Consider the following 21,694-nt stretch of genomic DNA (forward strand, 5'->3'; position numbering starts at 1 on the left):
AAACTTGGTATTTTGGAGCTCCTCATAATTGCAGTGATTCAGTTTGACATTACCTTGACAGACAGAACTCACATTTTTACTGCTAGAGAAACTTTGGGATTTTTGCTTCCAGCAATATCGAGGGCTAGATCACCTACTACAAATGCACTGGATATAATGCAACAACATTTTAAAGTTCACAAGGACACTCCTCATTGTTTACAAAAAAGAAAAAGCAGCAATCTGGCATGGTAAGTCTATATTAGATTTGTGACTGCAAGCAGGTATTTTCTGATTCAAGGAGACTTGTGTTTTTATGATTCAACACCTTTCACTTATGCAAAGTGATCCCTACAGTCAATTCCTTCAAAGGGATATGTGCTCAGTGAAAAGACAGGCTAGGAAAATAAAGTCTTCTTACCAGCAAAGATATATGACAAGGTCAATTATTTGTCCTTGGCTCTTATTCTAGGTAGGGCAAAAAGAATGTGCTTCTTAACAATTTCTAAATATAACCACAACTTCATGTGGAATCTGTAGTTGGATTTATATAATCTAAATCCTGGAAATTAAAATAATGTGGCCATGGGTATCTGGCAGAAACAAATAAAGTTATTCTCTAGAAAGATCCACACTTAACTCAGATCCCCACATTATAGGTTTAGATTAACTGAGCTTAAAATTCAAAATCATAAAACACTCAAGAAGTAAATCATCACAAATGGGAATCAATATGAACAACAATGGAGTTTGAAATGTGGTACAGCATCAATGGAAATTTTTGTTTTGCCTTTTTTTTTTTTTTAAGGTGGAATAGACTTAAGTCTATTTCTAGGTTAAGAGGAAAAACAGATTTTAGATGGGAGAGTCAGGGGAAATAATTGATAGAAATTCTGCCAGTACACTGGAAGAGAGATGGAGAGCAGAGGTTGAAGGGAGAGGGCCCATTCATCCCCTGAGGAAGGGAAGCTGATGCTGACATGTTGAGTTAGGAATGGACAAGTCCTTGACAGATTCATGGTTCAATTTTCTCAAGTAATAGGAAGACAAAGAAGGTGAGAGTGAGTAGTGGAATTGGAAGCCTGTGGAACTAGGTAAAAGTTCAGATTATGCATGAAAGAGAGAGAGATGAACAAGGAAAAGAGAAGGGCTGCTGATCAGTGTTGGCAACCTGAGAATGGACATGGAAATTTGAAATATACTCATTTTGTGATGTTGTGACATATCAACCATGGAAATGTGGAGAAGCTGTAAACCACAATTATAATTAAAGTCACATTTAGAGCAAAGGCAAATGAGTAACTAGAATTCTTGTATCAAGAAAAAGATGAAGTTCTATTTAGTGTTTAGATTTTAAGAAAGGAAGAAATTATTATAAGAATTTTATAGTCTTTGGTTGAAGATTATTATATTTTAAATATAATTATATATATTATATTATAAATATAAATTATTATAAATTTAAAAGTTTTATGCTAGAAAAAGTAAACTATCATGAAAATTTCCTTACATCTACAAATACTGGACAAATGAACTCTTACTGAATTTCTTTACTTTTTACCTGATTAAATTGATTTCCAAAATCAATTTTTTAAATTGTTTTTTTTTCTCTTTCTCAATATGTATTTAGCACAACATAAAGAAAAAAAATCAATCTTAAATCTCTTTCAAACAATATATTCAGAAAGTGGCTAGGTACTATGCACGTTAAGTTTGAAATCTTGATAGCCATAGAATGTGTGTATGAATTTTAAGTGGTTTCCAATATCTTCATTTCAACTCCACTGAAATCATTCACTGTGTTAGGTGTTCTAATCATTTATTGATCTTCCGGTAACTAGCATGGCAGCTTCAACAAAAGCCCTACTGTATTTCTGTCCAGAATCCCTGCTGCACTACAGCACCTGCTGTGAAGAAAATTAAGTATGGATGAGAGATCCTTGCTGATTTCATTCCCAGCAGGCCACATGAGAGAAAGACACACACACACACACATACACACAAAACTTTGGTTCAGGAGATCCTGAAGCAAAAGAGAAAATAAGGAGAAATTAGAAGGATGTTAAACGCTAAGAGAAAAAATAAGCTGAAAAAGTAAACAAGGTCTGACGGTATTAAACAATTGTGAAATCCAGAGATTATAAGAAGAAAGAGTATCTCCAATAATGGTTTGGAGAGAGAGTTCAATTTGGGAAGTGCCCAGTGTCTAAGAAAGCAGCGATTTGATCGGATTCCAGTGTTCTTGGCATCTCACACAGCTCTTTGGCAAGCTTGCCTCCTCTGGAGGCTGCTAACTGCTTAGGGCCATTCAGGGGGAGTTTATGCAGAACATCAAGTAATCTAGAGACTTGGTTAACTTAGTTGCTACGTCCAGTTGGTTGCCAACATTTTCGTTTTGTTATTTGATACCATTGTGATGTTAATTTTGAAGGACAGTGAGAATTAATTAGAATGAGGTATATTTTAAGTCTGACTAAAATATTATCAGGGCCAAGAAACTTTTCACCCCCTATCTCTTGGACTCATTATTTGGACTCAAGGAAGCTCAAGGAAGCTACTATTTCCAAACCACTCAGTTGTTTAATCCCTGGACAGCATGCTACTTTGGTTCCTCTGCACCCTGCTTCAGCTTCTGCCTTAGGAGAAGGAAGCACCTAGTGGGGGGTAACTGAAAATCAACAGAAGCATACTCACTGAAAACATGCTTAAAGGAAGTAAAGGTTTTGTTCATGAATGTGACAAACTGCTTCTTACAAAATGGTGGTGACATACCATAAAAACAGAGCATCCGAAGTGAGAGAAAAATAAGAATCAGGGTGTTTAAACATCACATCATAAAGCCCATAGGGTTTATTTTACAGGAAATCCCCTCAGGTCCTCATCCAGAGCTATTTTGTGCATTTTGTGTAACACTCCTACGTGCCTGATTATCTACTTTTTCAACTTACAAATGGTATATAGAATGTGTAAATCTAGATAACTGTGAGAAATCTGCTATCAAGCTCCATGAGGATAGAGGCTGTATTGATCTCATTCAGTTTTTGGATTTCCAATGCCTAGTATATGCCTACCACACAGCAGCAACATGAAAAATATTTGTTGAATGAATAAATGAATGGAAATTAATTAGAATTATCAGGAAATCTAGATTTTTTTCATTGAACCAGATGTGTGATATATCCTGAAAGACTTGAAAAAAGTCTCAGCTGTGATGCTAACTGTGTTACTTTTTAGAGGTAATTGGAATGGAAGATATTTCACCATTTTTTCCCTGAAGTCTGTCAGCTCTGTCTTGAATGACTTAAACTGTGAAATCTATAACAGAATATTCACAACTACATAGATTGAAAACAACTCAACCATAATCAAAAGAGTGACCTCCAATAGAAAACCAATATCCTTTTATTAGCTTCTTAAGCCAGACTTTGGGCTTCCCTCATGGCTCAGATGGTCAAGAATCTGCGTGCATTGCAAGAGACCTGGGTTTCATCCCTGAGTCAGGAAGATCCCGTGGAGAAGGGAATTGCTACCCACTCCAGTATTCTTGCTGGAGAATCCCATGGACAGAGGAGCCTGGTCAGCTATGGTCTATGGAGTCGGAAAGAGTTGGACAGGTTTGAGACTAACATTTCCACTTTTCTTTTCAAGCCAGACTTATTTTTAATGTGTTTTAAATGTTTGAAACACAGCCCTTACCAAACTTAACTCTAAAGTGCAATGCATATGACCTAAATCTTATCTCTACCAAGAATCTTTTAATGAAACTAATAATCTACTTATTGATTTAATTCAACACAGAGGAGCTGGTTTTATTTTACAGTGGAATACAATATCTGAAATAAAACAGCAGGTAAGGTGGAGTAGAAGAAATAGACAGGGGCAGATTATGTAGGATATTGAAGGCCATATCTAGAATTCTGGTTACAATTCTAGGTGTAATGAGAGCCATACAAGGGTGTTAGAAGAGTAATCTCAGTTGTTGCAGACAATTGGACTTTTCATAGTAACAACTGGAACACATATGTGTGTGTATGTGTGTTTGTATATAATTTGAAGGCATTGAATAGTAACTAGAAGCAAAGAGACTTAGGATTTAACCCTTAAAAGAAGACACTCATATGCATAGGAGATATTCATGTTTATATGACCCCCCCTTTTTTTTAACGCAAGTCTCTCTGCTGTCTGCACAATATAGAACGTCTAGACTTAAGCAGAAAGTCAGAATACTACTGGCTTGAGAAATTAAAAGTTGGTGTCCAAGGATGCCAGAGTGGCTGAAAATTTGGGAGGACACACTACAAGAGGAATTCCTAGACAAGAAGACACAATAATATGAAGATGAACTCTATTCAAATACTTGGCTGACTTCTGGACTATGTAAGTATGAGGGAGACTCCAAGAAACCCACTTAGAACGTAGTAGCTGAAAGGATGAAAAAGTGAGTAGAGATATTAGATGCTTCTCAAAGCAGAGAAGAGTTTCGAGTCTGAGTTCTTTCAAACTAAGATTTTGATAAACTCCCAGGGTTTTTCAACTACCTACCCTAGAAAATCATTACAATAAGCATCCTCAAGTTCTAGGTGATCATCCAATAATTTAACTCACTTCTAGAACAAAAATCAACAATCTTCCAGTGAAGAAAATAGATTATAGTATTTTACAATGGAACATAATACCTGATGTGAGATAAAAGCTATAAATATGCAAAGCAGAAGAGTGTGACTTTTAATCAAGGGGGAAAACCCCCAACATGAATCAGGTGTACAAATTAGCATATGATGACTTTAAACTTGATTTTATAAACATGTTTAATGACCCAAAGGAAATGATGGTTATAAAGCGTGAACATGAGAAATCTCAGTAAAGAAAGAAAATCTATTCAAAAAAGAAATTTTAGATTTGAAAAGTACATTTTCTGAGATGAAAAAAAAAAATCACCAAATTGGCTTAACAACATATTGGATGATGCAGAATAAAGTCAGTAATGAGAAGACAAGTCAATAAAAATGATCCAGTCTGAAGATGAGAAGGAAAGCAAAGACTGGGAAAAATATCATATCTTCAATGGCCTCTGGGATAATATTGAGTGATCCAATATATGTCTAGTATGAATTCTAAAAAAAGACATAGAAGGGGAAGAAATGTTTGAAAAACTAATGACCCAAATTGAGTGAAAAAGATAAATTTACAGATAGGAAGCTCAGAACACTCTACACAGGATAAATCAAAGAGAACTAAACATTAGGTACATCATAGTCAAAGTTTTGGAAAAGCCAACATAAGTTTAAATTTTGGAATTGGTCAGAAAAACAAGACACATTACATGCACAGGAATAATGATGTGAATGGTGGCTGTTTTCTCACTGGAAACACTGGAGGACTGAAGACAGTAGAATGACATTTTTAAAATAGTGAAATAGTATATGTATACCTCTACCATCTATGGTTCTATATCCAGTGAAAATATTCTTCTAAAATAAAAGCAAAATATAGATGTTTTCAGATAAATGAAAGCTGACAGAATTAGTTATCATCAGGTCTGTTCTGTCAAGAAATACTAAAGAACGTCCTTCAGGCCAGAGGGAAATAACACCTAATGAAAATTGAATCTACTGCAGGGGAGAAGAGAACAGGAAATGGGAAATATATACATAAATATAAAAGACAATTGCTTTCTTCTTTCATTTCCTTTATAATACAACTGACTAAGGTTTGTGAAACATTTATAATACAAGTAAAAAATAATAAAAATAGTACAAAAGAGGAGATAGTTAAATGGAATTTTACACTTATAAGATTCCTAATTTTATATTAATTAACACACTATTAAGTATAAGTAGAGTGTGGTAATTAATCCCTAGGATAACCACAACCAAATAATACAAACGGTAGTTCTAACTAAAAAGTCAATACATAAGCTAAAATAAAATGATAAAAATTATTTGATTAACCCTTCTTTCCTCCCAAGAAAGGCAAGAAAGAAGGAGCAGAGAATCAAAAAACAAAACAAAGAAACAAACCAGAGCAAATAGAAACAAAGTAGTAAAGTGGTATAATTACAATCAACCATATAATTGAATTAATCTTTTTTTCATTAAAAAAATTATCTTTATTTAGGTTTCTGATTCAGCACATGTCTCAAAGGCTAATCAACATAAAGAAGTAAATAAGACATTAATTGAAAGTCTTACATCTCCCTAAATTCTGACCAAGAAATGTCAAGATTGCCACTATTAGCAGAACTCCAACTGAGTCAAGTTGTAGATAAGCTATCACGAATGACGTACAATGTGCACAGATTCACAGAGGCCAAAGAGATGCTAGCACTTGGCTCTCTCCTCTTCCTTGTTGATGGCTTTCCTTGGGACAGTCTACTTTTGCTTTCCAGGCCTAATTCCAAATAAAGTCCAAAGAAGACTCAGGGTCACCCTGATTCCTCTGCTGGAGGAATGCATTCTCTAACTGTTGTTCCGGCAACTTTTTTTTTGCCAGGATGAAGTTCAGATTGAGATGTGCAATACAATCTAGATGACAGTGCAGACTAGGTCAAGAACTAAAGTTGAGCAGTAATCCAAATTAAGGCATGAATGCACATACACACGCTCGCACACACACATGCACACACACAGCACCCACACTATCATGAAGAGAAGATTCATTATTTATTCATCATTTAATTTAATTGCATTAAATTTAAATGGTCTACTGGGCCAATCAAAAGGCAAAGTTGATGACAGTAAAGATGGAATTAAAAGGATGAAACGGAGAAAGGCACTGGTAGTAGGTGCTTGCTATTGTTGTTCAGGAGAAGTTGTATAGCGTGAAGATTATCTGATGTAATGTGATATTGCTGTATTGTATACGTTAGAGCTTTGACTGATTTGTCAGACTTAACTTTACAAGTAGAACTCCCTATTGTTGCTGGTTTACTTCATTCTGTGCACACTGGAAATGAAAGCACACATCCAGGTACTAAATTATCTTTCTTTTGGATGTTTACCACCTGGAAAACATTGAAATAGCTAAAGAATAATGAAACAAGAGAATTGGGGCCAATGCACTCCTGGTTATTTCTTTCCTGAGTTATTACTTTCCTTTATATCATCCAGCACAAAATAGCATGTATCTATTTTTAATGACACCCAGGGGATAATATTCCTCTTGGAAACTTAGAGCAATGTTTAGCAGGTGTCTCTGCAAAGGGATGCTTTATATGTAGCATGAATCCTTTGTGCTGCTCTTTGAGTTTATTTTGAATGAATTAAGAATTTGTTGAACACCTGCTATGCACTATACACTGGGGAAGGACAATTAAAGTCAAAGACAATATTAAAAGAGTGTCTCTATCCTTATTAAGATCAAATTTATGTGAAGAAAGCTATATAAATATTCAAGTAGTTAATTAAAAATACGAGGAATAGGATAGATATTAATTGGCTAGCAAAGCTAATAAACGCAATGCAAATCACTGATAAGTATAGGGACTGTGAAATGGGCTAATAAGGAAGAACTTCAGAGAGAACATGTGACTTTCTCTGAACCCACAATCATGGGTAAGGTTCAGATGAGAACTCATGTGAAGAAAATTGGGGAACAATACTGCACCACAGTGACTCACATGCTGTGCTTGAAAGGCCAGACAAGCCCAACTAGAAGAGAGACTTTGAGTGGCCATGCACCAGGCTCTAAGGCAGGAAATGCAGGCTGGATAAAACCTATAAGAGGCATAGAAGGTAGGATAGGTTGCTTCAGCTTCCACCAGGAAGCCACTGGTTGTGTTTGAGGGGGAAAGTCACATGGCAGGCATAATTCATGAAAACAGATTAATCTGAGTGTGAAGAGTTGCAAGGACAGGAGGGGAGACGATTCCTTTTATTTTGCCCTTAGTATACTCAGAGGAGGAGTTGAATAAAGCAAAGTTGTCTGTGGAAAAGAGTAAATACATTTACGATATATTATTGGAATATATTGAAGTCACTCAGTCGTGTCTGACTCTCTGTGACCCCATGGACTATACATATATATTCCACCAGGCTCCTCTGTCCATGGGATTCTCCAGGCAGGAATACTGGAGTGGGGTTGCCATGTCCTTCTCCAGGGGACCTTCCCGACCGATACTCTTCCTTTAATAAGCCAATAAGGGAATGCTAATATTAATTGTGGAACTGTTTCAATGAGAATATTACACATTGTTGAGTATCTGTTAATTTTTGGTTGAGAAAATTTATGTGACCTCAGTTATGATCTACTAGTAATCATATAGTTGTATCCTCTAACAGCTGAGAACTCCTTTAGGATGAACTGCACTGGGTCCCTAGGAGAAAGGGCTTGGAATTTTAAAGTCTTCATTGGTGCATCTTCATTAATTCTCCTTTGTTCATGGGGTATAGAAGCTATCCATAAAGACTTAATCTTTTTAAAAAAATAAAAATAAATTATTAATGCCTCCATAGAGACTTTCATTCTGTATTTCATTTTGACTTCAGGCTTATTTCAATCACCTTTGTGATGAAGTGGGAACACATTTTTATCATATTTGCTGTGAAAGATTTATGTAATTCAGGTACCAAAATATCTAGAACACCTGCATAAACCTGGAAACTTTATAGTGTTAATTGGCAATATGGTACCCTGCCAGATAAGCACACCAGATGGAACTCTTAAAAAAGAAGTATCAAAAACTCTTTTATGATAGTGGCTAAATTTGTTTACTATGAAATATTGGAAGTGGAGTTAGAGGCCAGACTGGAAGAGAATTTAAGAAGATATTTTAATGTAAAAAAAATTTAGAGAAAAGTTTATTCTTTTCAGCTTTCCTTGTGATATTGTATCACCTGCTTCCATAATGCTAATGGGCATCTTAGTCAATGAAATTTTCTATGAATTCCACTCTATCTTGTATATATCATCCTGGTATATCAAGGAAGCTCTATCTATCAAAGGAAGTCCTGGGAGCAGCATGGATAGGACTTTGCAGTGTGATGATATGATCACACTACATGTTAGAGCATTTCATGGAAAAATTTGGTAATCATTAGACTAGATATGATTTATCATACAGTTATGAATGAAAGCTCTAGGAACTCATTCAATTCTGATTTCTTTTAATTTTTAGCATTTACATATTGTTTTGAATCACATGAGGTTACTAGAATTTGGTGAATGAAGAGATCATTTACTATTATCCAGAATTCTACAAACCTAATATTATTTGGAAACACTGTAGATGGTTAGAATTACTGACCTTAGATGAATGAATGGTGTGCATCAAGATAATTTTATATGCAAAGTTTAGTCATTTCTAAGATATGATTTTTGAATTACTTTCTGCTCTTGTATTGCTTTAGAAGAAACATTAAAAGAAATCAGGGAAAATTTTCTTGCAAAAAGTATCCAGCATGTTAGAATCTGGACATGTTCTTGGCCAGGCCATTACCACCATAGATAATTCTAAGATAAATATTCTTAACTATTTAATAGCCATTCAGAGTATGAGAGTAAGATAGTAGCCATTCAGAGATAAAATGGCATATTCTGTCATCTACCCTCTTCTTGTTCTGAGATTTCACATGAATAAAATTTTAATTTCCATGAAATGAAAGCTTCCCACCTATAAATGTGAAAGATGAATATGCAAATATTCACATGTTGACTTTCATCTGCATCTCTCAATGCTTTAGAGATGTCCTACTGAAATGTTGTTCCTGAGCCATGAAATACACCAGGATTCTTGGCCTTCGGAGAAGAATTCAATCTGAGGCCAGTGATGAGGCTTGATTGCTCAGAACTTTTGTGTAATTAAGTTTTATTAAAGACTAAAAGCCATAGAGAAAAATTCTGACATAGACATCAGAAGGGGGCAGAAAGAGTGCCCCCCTGCTAACCTTTAGCCATGTTATATACCTATCAGCAAGCTATTAATTAGAGAAAGATGTCCCAAAATTCAGTGGCACCAGCCCCTCACCCACAACATGCATTTTGAGATAATACTGGCAACAGGTAAGTCACACCGGGCCATAAAACCATTGACAGGAATCTTCAAGAAAGGCAGGTTTCCATGTAAGTGTATAGATTCATTAACATAGATTAGGAGAACAATGTGTAAGTAAAACATACAGGTTTGTTGAGCCCTTATCAATTCTGAGTCTTAAGCAGAACCTATTTGAAGAAAGACAGTCTATGGTAAATACATATTTCAAATAACATAGCTGAAGGAAAACATTTCCATAAGAAAAAGGCATTGTTTAGATCAACCTTTGAGAACAGTTAACTTCACGTGGAAAGAGGTGTCAACACAGCAACACAGAATTTTAAGAGAAACATCTTTTAAAATTTGTATCAGTCAGTCAGTCAGTTCAGTTGATCAGTTGTGTCTGACTCTTTGTGACCCAATGGACTGCAGCACACCAGGCTTCCTTGTCCATCATCAACTCCTGGAGTCCACTCAAACTCATCTCCATTGAGTCGGTGATGCCATTCAACCATCTCATCCTCTGTTGTCCCTCTCCTCCCACCTTCAATCTTTCCCAGCATCAGTGTCTTTTCAAATGAGTCAGTTCTTTGCATCAGGTGGCCAAAATATTGGAGTTTCAGTTTCAGCATCAGTAGTTCTAATGAATATTCAGGATTGATTTCCTGTAGGATGGACTGGTTGGATCTCCTTGCAGTCCAAGGGACTCTCAAGAGTCTTCTCCAAAACCACAGTTCAAAAGCATCAATTCTTTGGCGCTCAGCTTTCTTCACAGTCCAACTCTCACATCCATACCTGACTACTGGAAAAATCATAGCTTTGACTAGACAGACCTTTGTGGCCAAAGTAATATCTCTGCTTTTTAATATGCTGTCTAGGTTGGTCATAACTTTTCTTCCAAGGAGCAAGTGTCTTTTAATATCATGGCTTCCGTCACCATCTTCAGTGATTTTGGAGCCTCCCCCTGCCCCATAAAGTCTGTCACTGTTTGACTGTTCCCCAAAACTCAGCAGGGGCCAAGGACTGGAAAAGGTCAGTTTTCTTTCCAATCCCAAAGAAAGGCAATGCAAAAGAATGCTCAAACTACCACACAATTGCACTCATCTCACATGCTAGTAAAGTAATGCTCAAAATTCTCCAAGCCAGTCTTCAGCAATATGTGAACGTGAACTTCCTGATGTTCAAGCTGGTTTTAGAAAAGGCAGACGAACCAGAGATCAAATTGCCAACATCCGCTGGATCATTGAAAAAGCAAGAGAGTTCCAAAAAAACATCTATTTCTGCTTTATTGACTACGCCAAAGACTTTGACTGTGTGGATCACAATAAACTGGAAAATTCTGAGAGAAATGGGAATACCAGACCGCCTGACCTGCCTCTTGAGAAATCTGTATGCAGGTCAGGAAGCAACAGTTAGAACTGGACATGGAACAACAGATTGGTTCCAAGTAGGAAAAGGAGTACGTCAAGGCTGTATATTGTCATCCTGCTTGTTTAACTTATATGCAGAGTCCATCATGAGAAACTCCAGACTGGAAGAAACACAAGCTGGAATCAAGATTGCTGGGAGAATCATCAATAACCTCAGATATGCAGATGACACCACCCTTATGGCAGAAAGCGAAGAGGAACTAAAAAGCCTCTTGATGAAAGTGAAAGAGGAGAGTGAAACAGTTGGCTTAAAGCTCAACGTTCAGAAAACGAAGATCATGGCATCCGGTCCCATCACTTCATGGGAAATAGATGGGGAAACAGTAGAAACAGTGTCAGACTTTATTTTGGGGGGCTCCAAAATCACTGTAGATGGTGACTGCAGCCATGAAACTAAAAGACACTTGCTCCTTGGAAGAAAAGTTATGACCAACCTGGATAACATATTCAAAAGCAGAGACATTACTTTGCCGACTAAGGTCCATCTAGTCTAGGCTATGGTTTTTCCAGTAGTCATGTATGGATGTGAGAGTTGGACTTAAAGAAGGCTGAGTGCCGAAGAATTGATGCTTTTGAACTGTGGTGTTGGAGAAGACTCTTGAGAGTCCCTTGGACTGCAAGGAGGTCCAACCAGTCCATTCTGAAGGAGATCAACCCTGAGAATTTTTTGGAAGGACTGATGCTAAAGCTGAAACTCCAGTACTTTGGCCACCTCATGTGAAGAGTTGACTCATTGGAAAAGACTTTGATGCTGGGAGGGATTAGGGGCAGGAGGAGAAGGGGATGACAGAGGATGAGATGGCTGGATGGCATCACTGACTCGATGGACATGAATCTGAGTGAACTGTGGGAGTTGGTGATGGACAGAGAGGCCTGGCGTGCTGCGATTCATGGGGTTGCAAAGAGTCGGACACGACTGAGCGACTGAACTGAACTGAACTGATGGGACCAGATGCCATGATCTTAGTTTTCTGAATGTTGAGCTTTAAGCCAAATTTTTCACTCTTCTATTTCACTTTCTTCAAGAGGCTCTTTAATTCTTCTTCACTTTCTGTCATAAGGGTAGTGGCATCTGCACCTCTAAGGCTATTGATATTTCTCCTGGCAATCTTGATTCCAGCTGTGCTTCATCCAGTCCAGCATTTCTCATGATATACTCTGCATAGAAGTTCAGTTAGCAGGGTGACAGTATACAGTCTTGACATACTCCCTTCCTGGGTTGGAACCAGTCTGTTTCATGACCAGTTCTAATTATTGCTTCTTGACCTACATACAGATTTCTCAAGAGGCAGGTCAGGTGGTCTGCTATTCCAATCTCTTTGAGAATTTTCCACAATTTGTTGTGATCCACAAAGTCAAAGGCTTTGGCATAGTCAATAAAGCAGAAGTAGATGTTGTTTTGGAGCTCTCTTGCTTTTTCAACGATCCAATGGATGTTGGCAATTTGATCTCTGGTTCCTCTGCCTTTTCTAAAACCATCTTGAACATCTGAAAGTTCATGATTCATGTACTGTTGAAGCCTGGCTTGGAGAATTTTGAGCATTACTTTACTAGCGTGTGAGATGAGTACCATTGTGAGCAAGTTTGAGCATTTTTGGCGTTATCTTTCTTTGGGACTGGAATAAAAACTGACCTTTTCCAGTTTTGGGGGGAGTGTGTAATATCCTCGGTTCTGTCTCATCACAACAAAAATTTGAAGTGACAGATGGACCAGGGTTGGACGGGCCAGTGTTACAGCTTCGTGTTACAGCTCAGTTTTATTTAGAAAGTAAAGGAAAATCCAGCCTCGAGGGATGAGGGTGAGCAGACCCCCCACCAAAAAAAAAAAAAAAAAAAAAACGTGAAGAGAAGAGAAGCCCCTGGCTCAATTTTGGCTCCTCTTTTTATGTTTTTTTCTCCTCCCACTGAGCCTATCTATGGAAATTGGGCTAACCAGGAGGGCTGTCTGTTTTATCTGAGGTCCTCACTCAGGTCCTCGGACCTTCCTTTATTCTATTCTTGTGGGCTTTTCCCTTCTTTGTCTTTTAGCTGCTGCCATTTTGGACTCCTTTTTCCTATTCTAACTACCTAACATTCCCACCTCAAGAGATAGGAGGCTCAGTTCTTTGGGAATAGGGGCATGGAGGTCTCTCTGGCTACTTCCTGCTGAACTGGGATGGCGAGGGGCATTGTACCTTCCCCTCTTGCTAGTCTCAAGCCTCAGAGTTCTTATAGCTGTGTCTGTCTAAGGGTGAGTGATACTTTCTGTGGTCCACTGTAGTTTTATATATCCTTGTTTAACTGGCACTGCATGTTGTATCTTGTTGACCTGGGCAGAGACAAAATGGGTTAGACAGTTGATAATGCATGGAACAATCACAAGCAGCATCAATATGGTGATAGCAAGGACTAGTAGGGGCATTAGCCAACTCCAAATTCCCATCTCCAGAAAGGTCCCCCAAAAAGAGATTGTAGCCACCCCAAGAACTCTCCACCTTGTTCTTTGAGATCCTGTAGGGTCTGAATATTTTTCTTGAGGACTGTGAGACTTGCTTTAACTTCACTTCAGTTCAGTTCAGTCACTCAGTCCTGTCTGACTCTTTGCGACCCCATGAATTGCAGCACACCAGGACAGCACGCCTGTCCATCACCATCTCCCGGAGTTCACTCAGACTCACATCCATCGAGTCCATGATACCATCCAGCCATCTCATCCTCGGTCGCCCCCTTCTCCTCCTGCCCCCAATCCCTCCCAGCATCAGAGTCTTTTCCAATGAGTCAACTCTTCGCATGAGGTAGCCAAAGTACTGGAGTTTCAGCTTTAGTATCATTCCTTCCAAAGAAATCCCAGGGCTGATCTCCTTCAGAATGTACTGGTTGGATCTCCTTGCAGTCCAAGGGACTCACAAGAGTCTTCTCCAACACCACAGTTCAAACGCATCAATTCTTCGGTGCTCAGCCTTCTTCACAGTCCAACTCTCACATCCATACATGACCACAGGAAAAACCATAGCCTTGACTAGATGGACCTTAGTCGGCAAAGTAATGTCTCTGCTTTTGAATATGCTATCCAGGTTGGTCATAACTTTTCTTCCAAGGAGTAAGTGTCTTTTAGTTTCATGGCTGCAGTCACCATCTACAGTGATTTTGGAGCCCCCCCCAAAAAAAGTCTGACACTGTTTCTACTGTTTCCCCATCTATTTCCCATGAAGTGATGGGACCAGATGCCATGATCTTCATTTTCTGGACGTTGAGCTTTAAGCCAACTTTTTCACTCTCCTCTTTCACTTTCATCAAGAGGCTTTTTAGTTCCTCTTCACTTTCTGCCATAAGAGTGGTGTCATCTGCATATCTTAGGTTATGGATATTTCTCCCAGCAATCTTGATTCCAGCTTGTGTTTCTTCCAGTCCAGCGTTTCTCATGATGGGCTCTGCATATAAGTTAAATAAGCAGGATGACAATATACAGCCTTGACATACTCCTTTTCCTATTTGGAACCAGTCTGTTGTTCCATGTCCAGTTCTAACTGTTGCTTCCTGACCTGCATACAGATTTCTCAAGAGGCAGGTTAGGTGGTCTGGTATTCCCATATCTTTCAGAATTTTCCCCAGTTTTTTGTGATCCACACAGTCAAAGTCTTTGGCGTAGTCAATAAAGCAGAAATAGATGTTTTTCTGGAACTCTCTTGCTTTTTCCATGATCCAGCGCATGTTGGCAATTTGATCTCTGGTTCCTCTGCCTTTTCTAAAACCAGCTTGAACATCAGGGAGTTCACGATTCACGTATGAAGCCTGGCTTGGAGAATTTTGAGCATTACTTTACTAGCATGTGAGATGAGTGCAATTGTGCGGTAGTTTGAGCATTCTTTTGCATTGCCTTTCTTTGGGATTGGAAAGAAAACTGACCTTTTCCAGTCCTGTGGCCACTGCTGAGTTTTCCAAATTTGCTGGCATATTGAGTACAGCACTTTCACAGCATCATCTTTCAGGATTTGAAACAGCTCAACTGGAATTCCATCACCTCCACTAGCTTTGTTCATAGTGATGCTTTCTAAGGCCCACTTGACTTCACATTCCAATATGTCTGGCTCTAGATTAGTGATCACATCATCATGATTATCTGGGTCGTGAGGTATTTACCCAGAAAAACATGTCTCATTCAAGATGGCCCAAGTCCTTCCTTGCTCAAGGATCAGGAGATCTATCTCCTGTCTATTTTGGAGTATAACCCCAGCCAAGCTGTTGGCTCTTTAGAGATATCCTGAGAAATCTTATCTCCAGAAACTTAATTTTGGGGGTGTTCATAAGAATGGCACTCATTTGTAGTCCTGAACAGGTACCCGAGATCTCCCAGGGGCTCTCAGGTGTATTGCATGTTCTCTTCTGTTTTCTTCCATGACTTGACTCCTGACTAGGGAATCTGGGAGTTGTGTCCTGGTACCCTGACTGCTGTGAGGTAGAAAGTATCACACAGTAGGGGCTCTTCCACGTGGGCTGGAGTTGAGCCTTTTGGGACCCATCTTTGCAGACTTTAATTAGGACTTGAATCCCTGTAGCATATTGTGGTGACTCTTTACAATATTTTGGGTCCTGGTTGACACCCCACAAGCGTATATCCTGTTGGAATTACCCAGTGGCCATGGTATAAGACTGGAGGGTCTGAGCCTCTGGATATAGGAAGAGGTCATTGACATAAACAAAAGATCTCCCATATAACATCTCATAAGGACTAATACCAATCTGTTCCTTAGGGGCAATATGGGTGCAGAGGAGAGCTATTGGTAAAGCCGCCTTTCATTCCAGGGAGGTCTCCTGGGTTATCTTTTTTATCCCTGATTTTAAGAATTGGTTGGCTCTTACTACTTTTCCTGAAGATTGAGGCCTCCAGGCACAATGGAGATAGTAAGTAATGTGCAATGCTTTAGAGACCCCTTTTGAGTGACCTTAGAAACAAATGATGTCCCATTGTCATTTTGTAAAACCCAGGCAGACCAAATCTAGGAATGATTTCATGGAGCAATTTTTAACCACCTCCTCAGCCTTCTCAATCCAGGTGGGAAAGCCTTCAATCCATCCTGTGAATGTATCTATCATGACTAATAGGTATTTACGCCCTTGAGAAACTGGCATCTGTGTGAAGTCCATCTGCCAGTCCTCTCCATGTCATTGGACAGGCTGGGCCAGCTGGGGTCTTCGAGCTCATTGGGGGCTGTTTAATTGGCAAGTGGGACAAGAGGAGAATACTTGCCTTATAGTTGTTTGGATGCCTGTTCCTCTGAAAGACCTTTCTAGCATCTTTGGAGGGTCTTCTCCCCTAAATGAGTGGTGGCATGTAAGGAGTTAACCAATATCCATTGGAAGTTCCCAGGCGTAAAAAGGAGTCCCTCCTTTTGGAACCACCCCATATGATCGTCTTGAAAGCCCTCACTCTTAGCTTTAAGAGTCTCACCTTCGGCATATGAAGGAGTTTCTAGCAAATTAGTCTGTGGAACTAAGGTGGCAACCCCTATTAGGTCACTGTTCTGTAATGTTGCTCTCTTAGCTGCCTAATCATCTGCTTGGTTCCCTCATGCCACTTCTGTGCTCCCTTTTTGGTGTCCTTTACAGTGGGAGATTGAAACCTTGGCAGGCAGATGGACTGCCTCCAAGAGCCTAAGGATTTGATCACCTTATTTGATTGGGGACCCTCGGGTGTTCAAGTGGCCTCTTTCTTTCCAAATAGCAGCATGTGCATGTAGCACCAGAAAGGCATACTTGGAGTCAGTATAAATGGCTACTCTTTTTCCTTTTCCCAGCTCTAAAGCTTGAGTCAGGGCTATGAGCTCAGCTAACTGGGCTGAAGTACCTGGTGGCAAAGGTTTAGCCTCTGTGGTCTCAAAATTACAGACTACTGCATATCCGGCTCTTCTTTTTCCATCCAAGACAAAGCTGCTTCCATCAGTGTACCAGATTTCCTGAGGATTGGTCAGAGGATCTTCTGACAATCCCTCTCAGGGTTTTGTCCAGAAAAGGGAGAGGGCCCTCGGGGGTAGGCAGGAGGGTGGCAGGGTTAAGAACCTCACAAGGGGATATAGTGAGGCCTGGATTTTCCATCAGCACTACTTGATATCTTAGGATTCTTTGATCAGACATCCATAAATGGCCTCTCTCAATTCAGGAGTTGTTTCATTTGGTGGCTGATAAAAATAGTTTGCCCCTAAGAGAGTGTTTTAAGGCATCTTTTATCAGGATTGCAATAACTGTAAGATTTCAAAGGCAGGTAAGATATCTTCCCAATAAGGGAGTTGGATACTCAGGGACCACCAGAAACTTGTGGGAAAATGTTTGTTCATCCCAGCAATGAAGTAGTTCTTGGGTGAATCATTTGTAATTGTTTTTCCTGTAGCAGCCAAAATGGTTCAAGTTTGGGAGGAAAGGCTCTGGAGTAGGAAGTCAGGAAGAGTAAGTAGCCCCTGTGTCAACCAAGAAATTCTCGGACCTACCTGCCGCATCCATTTGCACTTTTGGCTCCAGCCCTGTGATGGTTATCTGTGACATGTGGGCTGGCTGGAGTGGGCCGCTTCAGTCCTGTTGAACCATCATGAGGGAAGGCTTTGCACTTGACCTTGAGGCTCTTGGGCTGCAAGGGCAGAGTGCCACCCAATGTCCCAATTGATGGCATTTGTAGCAAGCCATTTTAGGAGACATGTCACGACTTGGACACTCTTTGGCCCAATGCCCCACCTATCTATAGATTAGGGACTTGCCTGGTGCCTTGTCCTTCAAGGACTCAGGGTTTGCTATAGGGCTTCCCTGGAGGGCAGCCAGCATCTGAGCATGCCTTATCTCTTTTCTTTTTCCTTTTTCCTGGGCCTTGGCCTCCCTCTTCTGTTCTCTGTTATAAAAGGGGTTGGTGGCTGTCTGGACCATCTCATCTAAAGTGGCAGCAGAGTCTTGCTACTGTAGCTGTTGTAACTTTATCCTGATGTCTGATGCATATTGGGACAGGAATTTGTCCTTTAAAATCACCTGTCCCTCATAAGAGTCTAAGTCCAGATTGTAAACTTTTAGAGGGCCTCTTTTAGCTTTTCCCAAAAGGCAATGGGGTTCTCATTGGTCTCCTGAGTTATTGCTGAGACTAGGCACAGTCCCAGAAGTAATAGGCTTCCTTCTATTTCCATGAGTGGACTTCCTTAGGGGTGAGTCTTTTTGAAACTTATCCTAACCAATCCTGCAGCAACCTGAGAGCCAGGCATCCCTGGGTCAGGGTGCAGATCCAGGCAAGCTGAGGTGTGACAGCCTCCTAGAGATTGAATCCCCAAGCAGGTCGAGGCAGGTCGACCTCCTAAGAATTGGGTCCCTGGGCAAGTCGAGGAGTGTCGACTTCCTGGGACCCTGGAGTGGTGGATCTCCAATAAGGTTGAGGCGTGACAACCTTTTGAAGACCAGATCCCTAGGCAGGACAAGGCAGGTTGACCTCCTGGGACCCCCTGGACTGGCAGATCCCTGAGCAGGTTGAGGGGTGACAACCTCCCAGGGACCAGATCCCTAGGCAGGTCAAGGCAGGTCGACTTCCTGGGATCCTGTTCTGATGGATCCCTGAGCAAGCTGAGGCGTGACAACCTCCCGTGGCCTGGATCCCTAGGCAGGTCGAGGCAGGTCAATCTGGTACCCCCAGGCTGGAGTTGGTTGTTCCCAAGGTCTCCAGTGTGACCAGTGCTGGGTAGGATTAAGGGGTTGTAATTTTAATTTATTGCCAGTTTGTTCACCACAGATAGGAAGAGATATCATGATGTAAAGCAACCCAAGCCTGTGTCCTGAGACTGCGAACCTGGTGAAGCAGCCTTAAGCCTTATCCTGTAACTGCTCTGAGGGAATGCAAGTCATTGATTTCCTCCTCTAGTCCTCCATAAGAGCAGTTTAGGGTGTTTTCAATGGCAAACATTTGATTGTCATAGACCCACTTTAGGTTATAACAGAAGTAATGACAAAGGACTGGGTTATCTGGTCCTGTAGTGGCATTAAGAGTATTTTAGTAATAGGCTGGGTGGAGTGATGTTGGCCTTCAAGGGGGCAGGGTCCTGTTTGTAGGAGTTAGTAAGTGACTTAAGAACAAATTGATAAGAGGCACCCCACTCCAGTACTCTTGCTTGGGAAATCCCATGGGCGGAGGAGCCTGGTAGACTGCAGTCCATGGGGTCGAGAAGAGTTGGACACGACTGAGCGACTTCACTTTCACTTTTCACTTTCATGCATTGGAGAAGGAAATGGCGACCCACTCCAGTGTTCTTGCCTGGAGAATCCCAGGGACAAGGGAGCCTGGTGGGCTGCCATCTATGGGGTCACACAGAGTCGGACACGACTGAAGTGACTTAGCAGTAGCAGCAACAGACCAGATGTTCCATAAAAGTAGAGTGGAGATTTGATCTGGGGGTATGTTTGTAACTTTCAGAGAAGGGTAGTAAGGGTTAGGGCCCAAATGGCCTGCAAGGCTAATTCCCAAAGTGGCAAACATTATCCCTGGAAGCCCAATTGCCTTTGAAGGAATGCCAACACATGGACTTCTAGCAGGCATTCGGTGCCTGTTTCCTGCCCTAGCGGGTTCACTGAGATGCTGATGTTGCACAGGTTGTAGGAAACATGGAATATGAAGGCCTGAATATCTAGAGGGATTGGATATTATACAGCATTTCCCTCCCAAGGGCCAGCTATTTTCTGGTTGTCCCTCCAGAAGATTGTAGAGGCAACATTGTGGGCCTGGATGGGGCTCAGGAAAAGAGCATGAAACAGGAGGGAAGGGGGCAGGGCACAGCTTCTGACAGAATGCCAAAGTGCAAAGGCATAACATAAACCGAATAAAAGCAAATGCGTCCAAGATGACAAGGCAAATTCAACTAAACCTTGATCCCCAATCTTCAAGCTAAATGACACATCCAGAGGTGGCAGGACAGTTCCAAGGCACTCTCAAAAGACAGAGGAGTGGGTGGTTCCCCAACGATTGGGATGATCCTCTCACTCTTTACATATGAATTCACCCAGCTGTGATCGCCCATACCCTGTGGAGTGTGCTTCTCTCCGAATCAAAACAAATCCACCTCTTACCTATCGCTGTGTCTCTAACTGAATTTTTTGCTCTGATAAGACATCAGAGCCTGAGCTTCATTAGATCTGAAGCCAGGCACCAAGGATTTTGACCAGGCTCAAGTCCCGGGAGAGAGGAGCTGAAGGATGGGAGGAAAAAAGCCATGGAAAGAAACGTGCTGAGGAATCCCCTTCATAACCTGCTGGAAAATCTGCTAAATACCTGACCTGTGCTCACAGTTTTCATTGACCTGATCCTTGGCACAAAGAAAATTAGAGACAGAAGAACCCCCACCAGATTGGGTAACAGTTACTGGGGCCCAGCAGATAGTGGAGGCTTTGGGACACACTGAGAAGTAGCCCCTGCCATAATCCCTCAATTGCACCTACAGCCACTTACCTGTTCATAGGGGGTTTGAGAAAACAAGAAATGAAATTGTAAAGGAATTAAGATTTAGTTAGGCATATGTCCTTCCAGCCATAGGAGTGAGGACCTTCTACCTTAACTGGAGGTCTTCTGGAATCTGAGACTGAGCCATGTGAGATTTCTGCTGAGTTCATTTTTCACTGTTCCAGTTTCCAGCACACTGGGCTTCTTGTCACTTCCCCTGTGGTGGGTTTTCTTCACGTTCAGCTTTCACCATGGGAGCTGTCACTGAATTGGGCTCCTGCTGTGTTTTGCCTGCTCCTTGAGGGGGCTGTGCTGAGGTTGTTTCGGCAAGGGTAAATCCGAGAAATGGCACCATAGATGTTGGGGGAGTGTGTAATTTCCTCGGTTCTGTCTTGTTGCAACAAAAATTTGAAGTGATGGGCTGACCAGTGTTACAACCCTTGGATGGACCAGTGTTACCACTCCATGTTATAGCTCAGTTTTATTTAGAAAGTAAAGGAAAATACATCCTTGAGGCATGTGGATATTCCAACCCAAAAGACGCAAAGAGAAGAGAGGCCCAGCCCAATTTTGACTCCTCTTTTCCTATGTTTCCCCCCACTTCCACCCCCCGTGAACCTGCCGTATGTAAATTAGGCTAGCCAGGAGTGCTGTTTGTTTCAGCTGAGGTCCTCACTCCGGTCCTCGGACCTTTTCTTGTTCTCTTTTCACAGGTTTTTCCCTTCTTTGTCTTTTAGCCACCGCCATTGGACTCCTTTTTCCTACTCTAACTACCTAATGGTCTTGTGACCCCTGCTGAGTTTTCCAAGTTTCCTGGAATATTGGGTGCAGCGCTTTCATAGAATCATCTTTTAGGATTTAAAATAGCTCAACTGGAATTCCATC

This window comes from Oryx dammah, unplaced genomic scaffold, assembly GCF_014754425.2.
Source record: "Oryx dammah isolate SB20612 unplaced genomic scaffold, SCBI_Odam_1.1 HiC_scaffold_4, whole genome shotgun sequence".
Taxonomy (NCBI): domain Eukaryota; kingdom Metazoa; phylum Chordata; class Mammalia; order Artiodactyla; family Bovidae; genus Oryx; species Oryx dammah.